Consider the following 13763-nt stretch of genomic DNA (forward strand, 5'->3'; position numbering starts at 1 on the left):
GTATATTTGGAAGTGTCACATCACATTTTCCGGGAACAATTCTGAATAATTGATAGTCAGTAGTAACTTTATAGATAATTGTCCAGTGTTGTGCTGTTTGGAGGTGAGTGGACACATAGTGACAATTTCAAGTACTTGTTTATAAGCCTTAAGCTGGCCTGGATCCCATACTCGTGTGTAATGAACTTCATGAGCACCTGTTACTGTGTAATTTTGTACATCACAGAAAATGTGTAATGATGGATCTAATCTTAGACGCTCTAGGGGAAAGAACATCCGCAGTAATTAAGGGTACTGCTACAAGTTCAGCAACACAAAGGTATCTAATGTTGGAGATGGAAAAAATACAGAATATTCTTATACTTTTCTGACACAATACAGCTACAAATATTTAGAAAAGCACTTTGCTTAGAAAATCAAAGTGAAAATACTGAGGGGTCAAACAGACCCAAAAAAAGGATATGATGCCAACCTTTAACTTGCTCAATGAAACTTTTGTAGTACATTTGCAGATTTATTTCTCATCACATTGTTACATTCATTTTATGAAATTATTCTCTAAAAATTCAATTATCATCCTTAAGTGTTGAAATAAGTGATTTAATTTAGAGACTAATTTCAGCTATACCTGGTTAATAATTTTTGATAGGCGTTCAACATAAAACATTCAACATTATTACAAATATTAAATGTGAGAAAGCTTGTGCTAATTAGCTTAAACTGCAATCATGGTAATGTGGATAAAAGTGTGGTAAGAGCAGTTAGTAAGTGTAATTTATAAACTTCTTTATAAAACAAATCAATTTCATCCTATCATTAAAGAAATATCCAGATTCTTTGCCATTTAATTGATAATCACCTTGTAAATTAGTCCATTTCTATTTCTGAAAGATTTCTCTGTTACTGCACAGAAAGGGCATCTACAATTGTGATAGACACTTAAGTGACAACAAAATTGAGGTGCTCATTTATTGCCAACTTCTTTTCCTAACAAAGGCAATTCACTTACATTATTTTTCAGTTAATACTGCTGAGACATAGGGTTTTGCTCATGATTCTCCCAAAACTAACCCCTGTCAAAGAGCAGAAGCTGTGCAGAGGTGGATGAGTGGAAGTGGGGGAATCAGACCATATTTTTTTTTTTTACAGTTGTCAGTTGTCAGCCCCCCACTTGAATCTCAAAGTTGAGCAATGTTTCACCAGACCTTCCTGACTATGAAAGATATGATTGGAGCACAGGGAATTCTAGATGGTGTACCTGGATGCTGTGGCGGTAGCAGTTCTGACCTTTTCAATTTTAAGACCACTGTGTTTCTCCAAGATATGTTTTTCCCCCCTTTCATTGTTTAACTGTTGACCTCCTGGAATAGTGCCTCACATTTTTAGCACCATAGATTGGCACTATTGCAGAAAGGCAGATTTTTAAATGGCTGTCCTGATTCTCAGCACATGAATAATTTATTATGCTAATTGGCCTTGAAGCAGCACATAAATTATCTCCTCTGCCAATGTCTGGTGGAGAAATTGAGCTGGTTTGCCACATCTGTACCTTGGGGACTCAAACGATAGATCTTTCATTAAACAGCTTTGTTTGAGCAGTACTTGTGTAACCACATAAATGACTTATACTAGTGGCACATGCAAGAGACATAATACCATCTGCAAATTCCAGGATGATTGTGTTTTAGTCAAAATTTCACAAATTCAAGCAAGTGCTTTTACTGTGTCGGCATATTCTGGGCACAGGATTATGTATCTTTTGCATCCATCTGTATCTTTTAAGATAATCAACTTCTACAAATTGCAGAACATATCTCTGCTAAGAAGTTAAATACTGTCTTTGAACTGAGGCTCTCTGTGGAATGAGCAAGTTGTAAATCTTCAAGGATAATTTACCATTACTACAATGCACGAGATGATGCACAATACCGGTCGGTGTACATGCGAATCAAATGATGTGAAGAGGAACGCCTAATTGTGAGTTATAAGCAAATAAAACAAGAATTCATAGGGTCATTAGATTTTTTTTTAATTCAAGTGTGAATGCTGCTGTAACAAACCAGAAGCTATTTTTCCCACGTGCAGTAAACTCTTTCAGCAATGTTGTATAACCCCAGCACACTGCTTTAACAAGCCAGGTTTCGTGGAGAACTACTCAACTAATTTACATCGTTTTTAATTTTCTAATAGTCTTCTTCCTCTAAGAATGCAATGCTACCAAATCCGTACTTCTCCCTGGCAATTGTCTGAGGCTGAACCACAATGTTGTATTTAACCCCAAGATGAACTTCCAACCACACACCTGCTTCATCACCAAAACTGCTTACTTTCACCTCTGCAACATTACACAACTCCACCCCTACCTCAGCTCATTTGCTACTGAAACCCTTATACATGCTTTTGTTCTTAGCACTAGAGTTTGCTCTTCAAATGCTCTCCTGGCCGGTCTCCCATTTTCCACCCTACATAAACTTGAGCTCATCCAAAACTCTGAGGCATATATTCTAACTTGCACCAAGCCCCATTTGCTCACTGACCTATATTGGCTCCAAGTCCAGCAATGCCTCAATTTTAAAATTCTCATTCTTGTTTTCAAATCTCTCAATGGCCTCATCTTTCCCTATCTCTGTAACCTACTCCAGCCCTAAAGCCATCTGAAATCTCTGCACTTCTCTAATTCTGGCCTCTTACGCATCCTGATTTTAATTGCCTCACCATTGGTGACAATGCCTTCAGCTGCCCTGAGCTCTGGAATTCTCTCCCCCAAACCTATTCATCTCTCTACCTTGCTGTCCTCCTTTAAAACCCAGCTCTTTGACCAAGCTTTTAGTCATCTGTCCTAATATTGCCTTGTGTGACTCAGTGTCAAATTTTGGTAAATAACACATCTGAGGATATTTTACTACATTAAAGACATTTACATAAATTCAAGTTACTGATCTCTGCAACAGTCTCTTCCTGAACATTTAACCATCAATGCAGATAGGTCTACAATCTTTCTTCCACTTCAACCACCTTATTTTGGAGATGAGCAACCTTTTTTCTCTCCTTTTTATTGCAGGTTACCAGTACTGTAGAATGACTGTTTTAAATTCCTTGAAAGATCAAGATAATGAATATCCTGAAAATAGCAGTTCTGCCTTCTTCCACTCAAACAGGGGGAGGATGCTGAGTGGGTGCTTCTTTCCTAAAGATGTTCAGTCATGTTCTTTCCATATTGCAATCCATAACTTTTGTCTTGGGTTCACAAATTAAGTGTCAATTCACCTGTAGCTTTGGGAATGGTGCAAATGTCATGGCACTCATTTCAGTTATTCAGGCTGCGTGCACACTGCCTAACACCATGCTAATCCTGGTGGGTGATTCAGGTATAGCACTGACCTCTCCAAAATTTTCCCAAGTTACATCTCTGATACTTATGGATGAGGATGGACATTTGGCCATAAGAAATAGGAGCTGGAGTAGGCCATGATTTGGCCTTCGAGCCTGCTCTGCCATTCAACAAGATCAACTCCACCTTCCTGCATTATCCCCATTTCCCTTAATTCCCTTACTACCCAAAAATCTCTGGCTTGAATAAACCCAACAGTTGAGTAGCCACAGATCTCTAGGGTAGAGAATTCCAAAGATTCACAACCCTTGGAGTGAAGAAATTTCTCCTCATCTCAGTCCTAAATGGTTGACCCCTTATTTTGAGACTGTGACCTTATGTTCTCGATTCCCTAGCCAGGAGAAACATTTTCTCAGCACCTACCCTGTCAAGCCCCTTAAGAATTTTATATGTTTCAATGAGATCATCTCTCATTCTTTCCGAGAGGCCCCTTTACTATAAAATTATTAACTAACCCTTTCCCATTGCACAGTACTAGATCCAAAATCACATGTTCCTTAGTTGGTTCCTCAGCACACTGCTCTAAAAAATAATCTTGCATACATTTCAAGCACTTGCCCTCCAAACTATTACTGCAAATTTTGTTTGCCCAGTCAATATGAAGATTAAATTCCCCCAGGATTATTGTATTACCTTTATTACATGCACATCTATTTTCCTGATTTATACTCTGCCTTACACTGCAACCTCTGTTAGGCCTATAAATAATTCCCACCAATCATCCAACTAGATAGGTCTTAAGTTTCCACCCCCACTCTTGCTGCATCTAATTGTTAAATTATTCCAGGGTCTTTTGCTTCTACTACTATGTCAGTAAGATCAAGTGTTGGTCACTTGATGTGAAGAAGAACCTGCTGATATCAGACTGAAACCTACATCCGCTTGCTCTACTTTTGATTTAAAGTAGTTTTCCGAAATGACTTAATTCCCATAACTATCTTGTATCTGTCTGTAAGATCAGCTGTTGAATATCTCCTTTCCAAGCTGAAAAGCTCAAGTTTCTCTAGCTATTCCAAATAACTCTGATCTCTGAGCTCTGACATAAAGATCAGCACTGTGGCATATGTACCACCTTGAACTCTTGAATATCTCCCTTTCTTTTAATTGGCCAACCACCATTCACAACTAAATATAGCAGGACTGCAGAGCTTTAATCGGATCCATTGGCTGTGGGATCGCTTATCCCTGTTTATTGCATGCTGCTTCTGCTGTTTGGTATGCAAGTAGTCCTGTGTTGTAGTTTCACCAGGCTGACACTTCATTTTTAGTTATGCCTGGTGCTGCTCCTGGCATACCCTCCTGCACATTTCACTGATGTAGAGTCGGTCCCCCGGCTTGATGGTAATGATAGAGTGGAGGATATGCCGGACCATGAGGTTACAGATTGTGGTTGAATACAATTCTGCTGCTGCTGATGGCCCACAGTGCCTCATGAATGCCCAGTTTTGAGTCGCTAGATCTGTTTGAAATCTATCCCATTTAGCACAGTGATAATGCTACACAACACAATGGAGGGTATCCTTCATGTGAAATTGGGACTTTGTCTCCACAAGGGCTGTGCAGTGATCACTCCTACCAATACTGTCATGGACAGATGCATCTGTGACAGATAGATTGGTGAGGATGAAGTCAAGTAGGTTTTTCCCTCTTGTTGGTTCCCTCACCACCTGACGCAGTCCCAGTCTAGCAGTTATGTCCTTCAGGACTCGGCCGGCTCCGTCAGTAGTGGTACTACAGAACCACTCTTGGTGATAGACGTTGAAGTCCCCCACCCAGAGTACATTCTGTGCCCTTGCTACCTTCACTGCATCTTCCAAGTGGTGCTCAACATGAAGAAGCACTAATTCATCAGCCGAGTGGGGTGGGGGAGCAGTAGGTGGTAATCAGCAGGAGGTTTCCTTGCCCATGTTTGATCTGATGCCATGAGACTGCATGGGATCCTGAGTCAATGTTGAGGACTTCCAGGTCAACTCCCTCCTGACTGCATACCAATGTTTCGCCACCTCTGCTGTGTCTGTGCTGGTGGGACAGGACATGCCCAGGAATGGTGTGATGGTGTCTGGGACATTGTCTGGAAGGTATGATTCTGTGAGTATGACGAGGTCAGCCTGCTGCTTGACTAGTTTGTGGGACAGCTCTCCCAATTTTAGCACAAGCCCCTAGCAGTTCATAAGGAGGACTTTGCAGGGTCAACAGGGCTGGGTTTGCCATTGTTTTTTCCAGTGCCTAAGTCAATACTGGGTGGTCCATCCGGTTTCATTGCTTTTCTTAGACTTTGTAGTGTTTTGATACAACTGAATGGCTTGCTAGGCTATTTCAGAGCACATTTAAGAGTCAACCACATTACGTGATCGGGAGTCACATGGAAGCCAAATCAGGTAAGGATGGTCGAATTCCTTCCTAAAAGACATCGGCGAACCAGATGAGTTTTTACAACAATCAACAATGGTTTCATGGTCACCATTAGACTAGATTTTAATTCCAGATTTTCATTAATTGAATTAAAATTTCACCATCTGCCATGGTGGGATTTGAACCCATGTCCCCAGAGCATTAGTCTGAGCCACTATATTAATAGTCTAGTGACATTACCATGACACCTTTACCTCTTATTTTGTTTAAGTATTTATTCTGTTGACTTGTTGCACCAAAGCCATTGTCTGTTGCCCTTTTTGTCTTTTCCAAGAACCCGGCTAAGGTCAGAGACCTTACAGCTCTGCCTGCTCAGAAACAGATGATGGAGTAAATTGGATTTATGCAAATGGCCTCCCAACTCTGATATATGAATGATGCCAATTATTTTTCCTCATGTTGCAGCAAGAGAATCAGACATGCCTAGGCAACCCCAGCACCACACAAGCAAACAGTGTCGGACATGCCTCCATTCCCAGCACCAACCGGGCAGAGTCAGCAAGCTTCAATTCTTATGGAGCATGAAGAGGCCAGCGAGCAGTTGTATACTGCAATTAAAGGCAAAATAATTATACTTATATTTAATTTTCAAAACATTACATAATCGCTGTTGGTTTCAGCAGAAGGTGATGGATCATTATGACATTTGGTGCAGTGCTAAACTTGCCTCCATAATGACCTAAGTTATTCAGTGAGACTAAACCATTAAATAATCTACCCTCATGTAGAGTCTGTAGTTAATGAATTAGTTCATTAGGGTTCAGAATGTCACAAATTTCTCTCAACAGGAGCTCAGCAGTGAGGTCTCTGTCACCTGTTTTGGAAGTCTGTGACTTTATCTTTTTCCCTTATTTGCAGCATACTTCATACATCACCTCCAGACCCAGGGGTTGAGTGAGGAATCTGTCAAGAAAGTGTTCAGTCAGATGAACAATTACATCTCTGAGAAAATACAAGAACTCAATAAAAACTAAAATCCAGCAAACGATCAATATCGAAATGTAATTAATGTTTAGGTTTTGTATTTTGATTACAGCCGTAATGTAACATTTTTGCACTTTAACTGCTTTGTTCACTTATTTGTGATTTCCGCACTATGTTTAATTCATTTTTTTGCAAATAACTGTGTTTTGTGTTTTCCTGCATCACAATAAAATTTGTAACGAACAGCACAGTCAAGAGTGTCTTTAGTTTCATTGCATGACCACAGCACACACCACATCGTTAATTTTCACTTGTTTGTGGTACTTATATAAACACTTTTTGTAAGTTAATACTCTGGTATCAAATGGAATGAGTTGATCCAGAAACCAGTCTAACTGGTATTACGACCGAGTTGGGAGGAGTGCATTGTCTTTTCCAGTTCCACTTCATCACAGGTCACAAAACATTTTTAAATATTTACCCAGTTGTCGATGCAATCATATACTCTACTCTTTATCCCAGAATAACATATACCAAACAGGTTTCCTAAATAAACATAATTATCAGTTTATTATAAAAAAAGACTTAACCACAAATGAAGCAAAGCATTAACACACAGATTGAAATATGAATGTTCTCTTTATACCTTGGCCCCTCACATGCACAAACACAGATAATCCGAAAAATAGAGATTTTCTCTTTAGAGCTCTGTTACAAAAAAAGACAAAATAAAAGAATACTTTTGCCAAGTACTTTCTAGTTCTTGAAGAAAAAAAGAAGATATGGAAAGATGTCAGTTTTCCCTTTATTCTGGTGTCCCAAATATGCTTAGATGGCTGTCACTAAGATCTTTCTAAAACAGTTCTTTTCAGGCAACATTGAAGATCAGTTTGGCAGGCTTTCCAGGAGAAATGCGGCAACAGGGGTTACAGGCAGACCTTTCAGTAGGAATATCGCATCCATTTCTCTATTTCTTACACTCGCTTCTAAGAATTTCTCAAAGAGATGGAAAAACTGGCAGGCTTTTCAAAGAGATGGAAAAGGCTGAGCTGGAGTTTTGTCTTTGGCAAGTTGATTTTTAAGCTTCTTTCAAGACACTGCACACCCCAATTGACTGTCCAAAGCAAAACTTAAAACAATATCTCAAGAGTCAAGCCTCCTGACCCCTATAAATCTTGACCTGTCACTTCTCTGTCAACATCTTCACCATGTCAAGAAAAAACCCACTGGGTACTTATCTGAAGAAAGGTGACTTCCAGTAAGGGTTGTTTACAAGCCAAGTCCAAAAGTGTTTCCGCTAACCGCTTTTTCTCCTTCCTGTGTGCAGTACTTCAAACTTCTCTGCAAGAAATTGTATTTGCTATTTTTCTGCCCACTTACATATTTTGTTGATCTTCTTCTGTAATTTCTGAGCTGCCTATTTTACTTCCAAGGCACTTTCTAGTTTGGTATCATATGCAAAAATGACCAGTTTTCATCTCCACATTCTGCTTTCATTGTTATTGGGACCTAGAAACTATTTGAGAGATCAGTCTCTATAGCTAATGATGCTATTGCTTCTGTTCTGGTGTAGCAGCTAATTTTGTTGTTTTAGCACTTGCAGCAGCTTGGTGCCAGTGGCTTTCATTTGTATTGTGGTGCCTGCAACTATTTTAGGTTGCTGTATGAAATGATACAGCACTGAAACTGTTCTGCTATTGTGACTTCAGCAGCTGCCCCATGCACACTCAACATTTTGGCTGAAGTTATTTCCGATTACTTCTCAGAATGTTACATCTCGTCATGTTAAAGAGTATCTCAGAGCATCATCAGAGAACTGGTACAGTTAGGACTGTAACTATTGGTTACCAGAGCACAACATTTGTTGTTGTCTATTCCCATCGATTATTGTTTCTCACAGGATGTGATCATTGTTCAGAAAATATCAATGACAATTTCCCACAAAGTAGTGTGTGCAATGGGTACACAAGCCTAAATTGCAGTTTGACAACTTATGGCATCACCTTTCATAGCTACACACACACACACAATGCATAATTATCCAAGCTTTTTACCCAAGAGAATTCCTGCTCGAATATCAAACTGTGCTCAATATCGGCCCCATTGTAGATGCCTCACTGCTTTAATATCAGACTGACACAGCAGGAATAATTAGGCTCAGGAAAATCAAATATGATTCGCAATGCAGAAAATCGTCTGTCACCGATTATTGTTTAAAGAGACATTATGGATGCAATTGATTTCTACCAGTAATGCAAAATAACTCCTAGTGAATTGGTAGCGCATTTTAGACCATATCTGATTTTTCTTTTCCAGTGGGAAAGGAAATGAGGTGCAGTGTAAAACGTGCTGCTGATTTCGCTATGATCCCATTTTGTGCAACTGCTGAAAACCAATTTCACCCCCATTGTCATCTTGAAAGTTTTTATAGATATAAGGAAAATAGTTTAGCAAACACTATGCAGTAATTTAAATCAGGTTGAAATGAGCATAGTAACAAAAAATGACATGTTTGTCTACATCTCTCTCTTTAAAGCTTTTATTTTGACGTCCAATCCTCTTTAAAATTGACACATTACCCCTATTTATATTTTCCTGGGGTATGCCAGCTAGATTACATGACTGGATGTTATGAGAAAATTCTTTGCTTGATCTGATTCAACCTGCCACCAGAAGGTGTTATGAAAGTGCTTCCATTTTTTTAAAAACAAGAAATGCTGGAACCACTCAGCAGGTCTGGCTGCATCTGTGGAAAGAGAAGCAGAGTTAACGTTTCGGGTCAGGGACCCTTCTTCAGAAAGGAATTTTCATATTTCAACTTGCGTGTTAATAAACTTTGAAGCTGTGTTGAATAAGTTTTCTATAATAAATTAATAATTCTGTTGTTTATTAAAGTAACCTGGCTGGTGAATTTTATTCTGAAGCTAAAATAGATAAAACATATAATTGGCCGTATCAGTAACTGGGGAAAACATTTAAATATCTGTTGTGACCCATGGAGAAGTGGAACTATAGAAAGACAGTGGACTCTTCCAGCCTCGGTTGTAACACCGGCCATAAAAACAGTTTACTTCACTAGCAAGATGTGCTGTTCACAGAATCACATGCAAAACTAAACATTGATCTTAAGAAACTGTTTCAGCAGTCCAAGCATATTGCATCCTTACCGTGAGCAGCTGGATATCTTGTGTGCTCTACTTCTTCCCTTTTCTATATTTAAAAAAAATTCTTTCCAAAGCACATATAAACAAGAAGAGTTTGTTGTGTTGTCAGTGGGTCGCTGTGCAGCATTTGCTCTAAGGCAATTTACACATGCAAAAAGGCTGGCAATGCATATTTTGTATATTCAAATTGTCTCATACCTCTACTATTACCTGATATAGCCAGTATGAATTTTCAGAAGGCGTATATTAAAACCCACACTTCTAAAGGAATTGTGTGGAGCAGGAGGTTAGACACAGCCCTTTGAGTTCTGTGATCTGGGTTCAAATTCAGCCCAGACTGACTGGGTGAAAGCCTGCTGGCTGTAAGCTTCTAATGTGAGACAAATTTAGGAAATTTCAATCTAGTTCACCTTTTAGGATGCGCCTATAGCACAAAATCTTCCTCAGAGACAACATGAAAAAAGAAGAAAGAAATCTCACCGAGTTAAAGGAGATGCTTACTAAGGTTGGGGCTAACATATGTAGAGCAAACTCACACGGCATCAGCACTCCGTAGTCTACCCTGGAGAATGTAGTCACCTCCAGGGACGCTGTAGCTGAGCCTTCACAAAGAGACTTTTTGTCACCAGCCTTTGCAGCTTTGGGGAAGCTCAAATGGCTGCCGTAACGCTTTGGGCTCAAACCTGTGGTTCGCCTTGGAAAAGGGTATTTCCACCCTAGAGAGATTTGTGAACTGCAGAGAGATGTTTAAAGCATCTGTAATTTTCTGCAGTCAGCAGAACTGATGCCACCAACCCTATGAAGAAGCAGTGGTGTTATGGGAGCAGTACATGTTGCCTTGTTAAAGGATGTCAGCAATACTTTTTCACCATATTCTCAAACAATGGGCACCATACTGCCAGCAAGTCAGTTGGGCCAGGCTGTTCTGGCTACTGCCAAGGTGCATCAGTCAGCAGCTGGACCTTCACAGGCTCAAGCATCTAGAAGTTAATGACCATGAGCATTTCAAGGATCCCAATATGAGTAGCTCTCTACCAGCTTTGCTGAGGCCATGAGAACACCTCATGGGAATAATAGAGCTGGGAAACCTCCTCTTATAAGGAAGGCACCACTTGAGTGAGAAATGAATGGAAAGCAATTATTACCATTAATTTAAATCACCTTGATCTTATTTGGTACTTTGGTCTGCAGTGTGGTTTCACAGTGGCTTCTGAGGCTTGATTACAGGTATATCATTTATATAAAGGTTGACTCTTTGAATGTTCTTAAATGTAATTAGAAATGGGTTGAAGGGTTATGGAGAACGGGCAGGAAAGTGGAGTTGAGGCCGAGATAAGATCAGCCATGATCGTATTGAATGGCGGGGTAGGCTCGAGGGGCTGAATTGCCTCCTCCTGCTCCTAGTTCTTAAGTACAGCATTAAAGGTGTGGTGAACAATGTAATCAGTACTGTTAATGCAGTGGGGCTGTAAGTTTTCAGGGCAAGGGAATGAACCAGTCAACCGAATCCTTTGAACAATTAGTTCGCCCCTTGCATCTTTGGCCAGAAGGAGTTGAACAAGCACACCTTCTGCTTCAATGTCTTTGTTCTGGGCTTCAGCTACAACTCCTCCAGATTCAGGCTTATCTATATGGTTAGAATATGCAGCACGCCAATACACCGTGGGAGAATCCTGTGCAGTAGATTTTAAGGATTTCCTAAATCTGGTGAAACACATGAATCTCCATTTCAAAATCCTTGTGGTATGCTCAAAAATGACCTGGGTTTCAATTTATGCCTGTGCAGTGATGCAGTTGTAAGGCAATGTCATGAGCCACATGAGTAAGGCATGTCCCTTGTCCCTGGGCAACTATCCTGGCATATTTTGAAAGATGGAATGTTTGGGGTGGAATGGGGGCGCTGGTGGGTGGTAGTGATAAGAATGCTGCAGCGTAAATGCATCCTCATGGCTGCATAGCTATCTTTTGTAAAGATTTGTATAATTCTGTTTCTATCAGTGATAGCCCTTTCTGTTTAAAGAATGCTGCTGTCTGTTGTTCTGATGCCTTGTTAGCAACATGTGTGCAGTTAGTCTCTTCCTAGATGCATGGAAAGCCAGATATTGCTGCAAAAACCTGAGCTTCCTCTTGTTTTGATTGAGTTCAGTAAGGAAGGAGATGTATTGCTCAGGCTGGCAAACCAGTCATTAAACACATGCTTATTACAGCTGTGCTCAGCTGGGAAATATGGCTGATGTCCCCCTGTGGTGGAGTGGAAGGAGAAATTGGCAAAGTAGTTGAGGGCTGTGATGAATTTGACAGTCATTGGCAAAGCATGACCCCCTGGTCCATCAGGTCTTGTTGCAGGAGGCTGCAGTGGTCCACAACAGCTTTCCTGGATAAGTGCAGTCTCCTGATACACTGCACCTCAGATTGATCCAAGAAAGTGGCTCTTGGCTTGTAAATTGTAATGTATTCCTATGTTAGGAGCACGCCAATACATGATAATGTCATAAAATGTGTGATCTGGCCATATTGGTGTCTGTCTTTACAAGTTCCTCCCAATATATAACCGATTTTGGCGACAAAATGGGATTAAAGTGCAATTTTTTAGCAAACGGCAGTAGAGACTATGATGAACAAAATAAGTTAGCTCCCAGTTGACCTACCTGCTAGGATGGTGAGGATTTTCAAGTAGGTTGTGTCGAGCCTTATTGTTTCTGAAAATGTGTGGCTGCAGTCAGTTGATTCGACTGGGTCCTAGTGTCCATCCGATTCAACAATCGACTACACTGGTTTTGGTGAGTTTGTTGTGGTTAGGCTGACTTAGCTTCTGTAACATTATTAGAGAGAGCCACAGTAAAAATGTTTACAGGATCACTATTACATTTAAAAATGGGACAAAGTGGCTGTGCCCACAGGATACACCAGAAGGCTAGGAATGTATGATAGAGTTCAAGAACTATTCGGTTCATACATTGAAAGGATGGACATGTTCTTCAGAGCTAATAATATATTAGAACTTGAAGGTGAAAATGAAGAGGCTGAGCTCAGAATTGTAGTACAAGGGTCTGAAAGTGTTCATGTGAGAGAGTGTAAAGAATACCTTCTACCATGATGATGTAAGAGATCATGTGAGTGAGACTCAAAAATAGATGCAGCATGGCTTTTGGAGGAGTCACACAGACTGGTATGAAGTGTAAATAGTTATAATGTAATAAAGATTAATGGTTAATTACACCAGACTATGATTTTCTCTAGCTTAGACTAACTAAAGAACTAAGGTGACAGCCTGCCGAGCAAACATATCTAATGGTGATCAGCGGTGGGATCGAGAACAACAGAAGTTCTTATCATCCTACACCCAGAAGAAGAATTTGACGCAACTAGCTGAAAAGGTCTGACCTGTAAAACAGTGCCAAAAAAAACTGCAGAACTCGAGGATGTTGAGAGAAGGTCTATAGTTGTGGGAAAAGACAGGCTGCTCCACAGAACAGAAGCATGGTTGCCTGCAATAAATTACAGCGATTGGGTGAGTTACAATGCTGACGGTCGAAGAATTATGTTAAAAGCCTGTGAAGGGCTTCAAGTGATTTTCTGAAGGCATCGTGCTCGGATAAAAAATGGGGAAAAACCCAATCCTTTACTCGGGGAATGTGAGAGCGAAGAGTGGGAAACTCCCGAAAAGTGTGTGAACTGCTGAAATGTGCGGGAAACCCCTGAACACGGCAGAGACACTCTATTAAGGCAACCAAGCCTGAAGAAAAACAAACAAACTGAAATTCTCAAAGAAAGAGGAAAACCAAAGAACAGCCTAGTAAAACAGCAAGAAACTCTCAAACAGCTGTATCACCTCCATTCAGACAAGCTAGCCTGAAAAAAAACAAAGTGAA

The 13763-nt window shown here is 40.2% G+C and overlaps 1 long non-coding RNA gene across 1 annotated transcript in view; it reads left to right on the forward strand.

The window, feature by feature from the left end:
* Positions 1-6357, forward strand: part of LOC137377926 (uncharacterized) — a 91116-nt gene extending 84759 nt beyond the window's left edge. The window contains exon 3 of the long non-coding RNA XR_010976513.1: positions 6209-6357. This is a non-coding gene — a long non-coding RNA (uncharacterized lncRNA). The remainder of the gene's footprint in view (positions 1-6208) is intronic.
* Positions 6358-13763: the final 7406 nt, after the last annotated feature.

Source organism: Heterodontus francisci, chromosome 15, assembly GCF_036365525.1.
Source record: "Heterodontus francisci isolate sHetFra1 chromosome 15, sHetFra1.hap1, whole genome shotgun sequence".
Lineage (NCBI taxonomy): Eukaryota > Metazoa > Chordata > Chondrichthyes > Heterodontiformes > Heterodontidae > Heterodontus > Heterodontus francisci.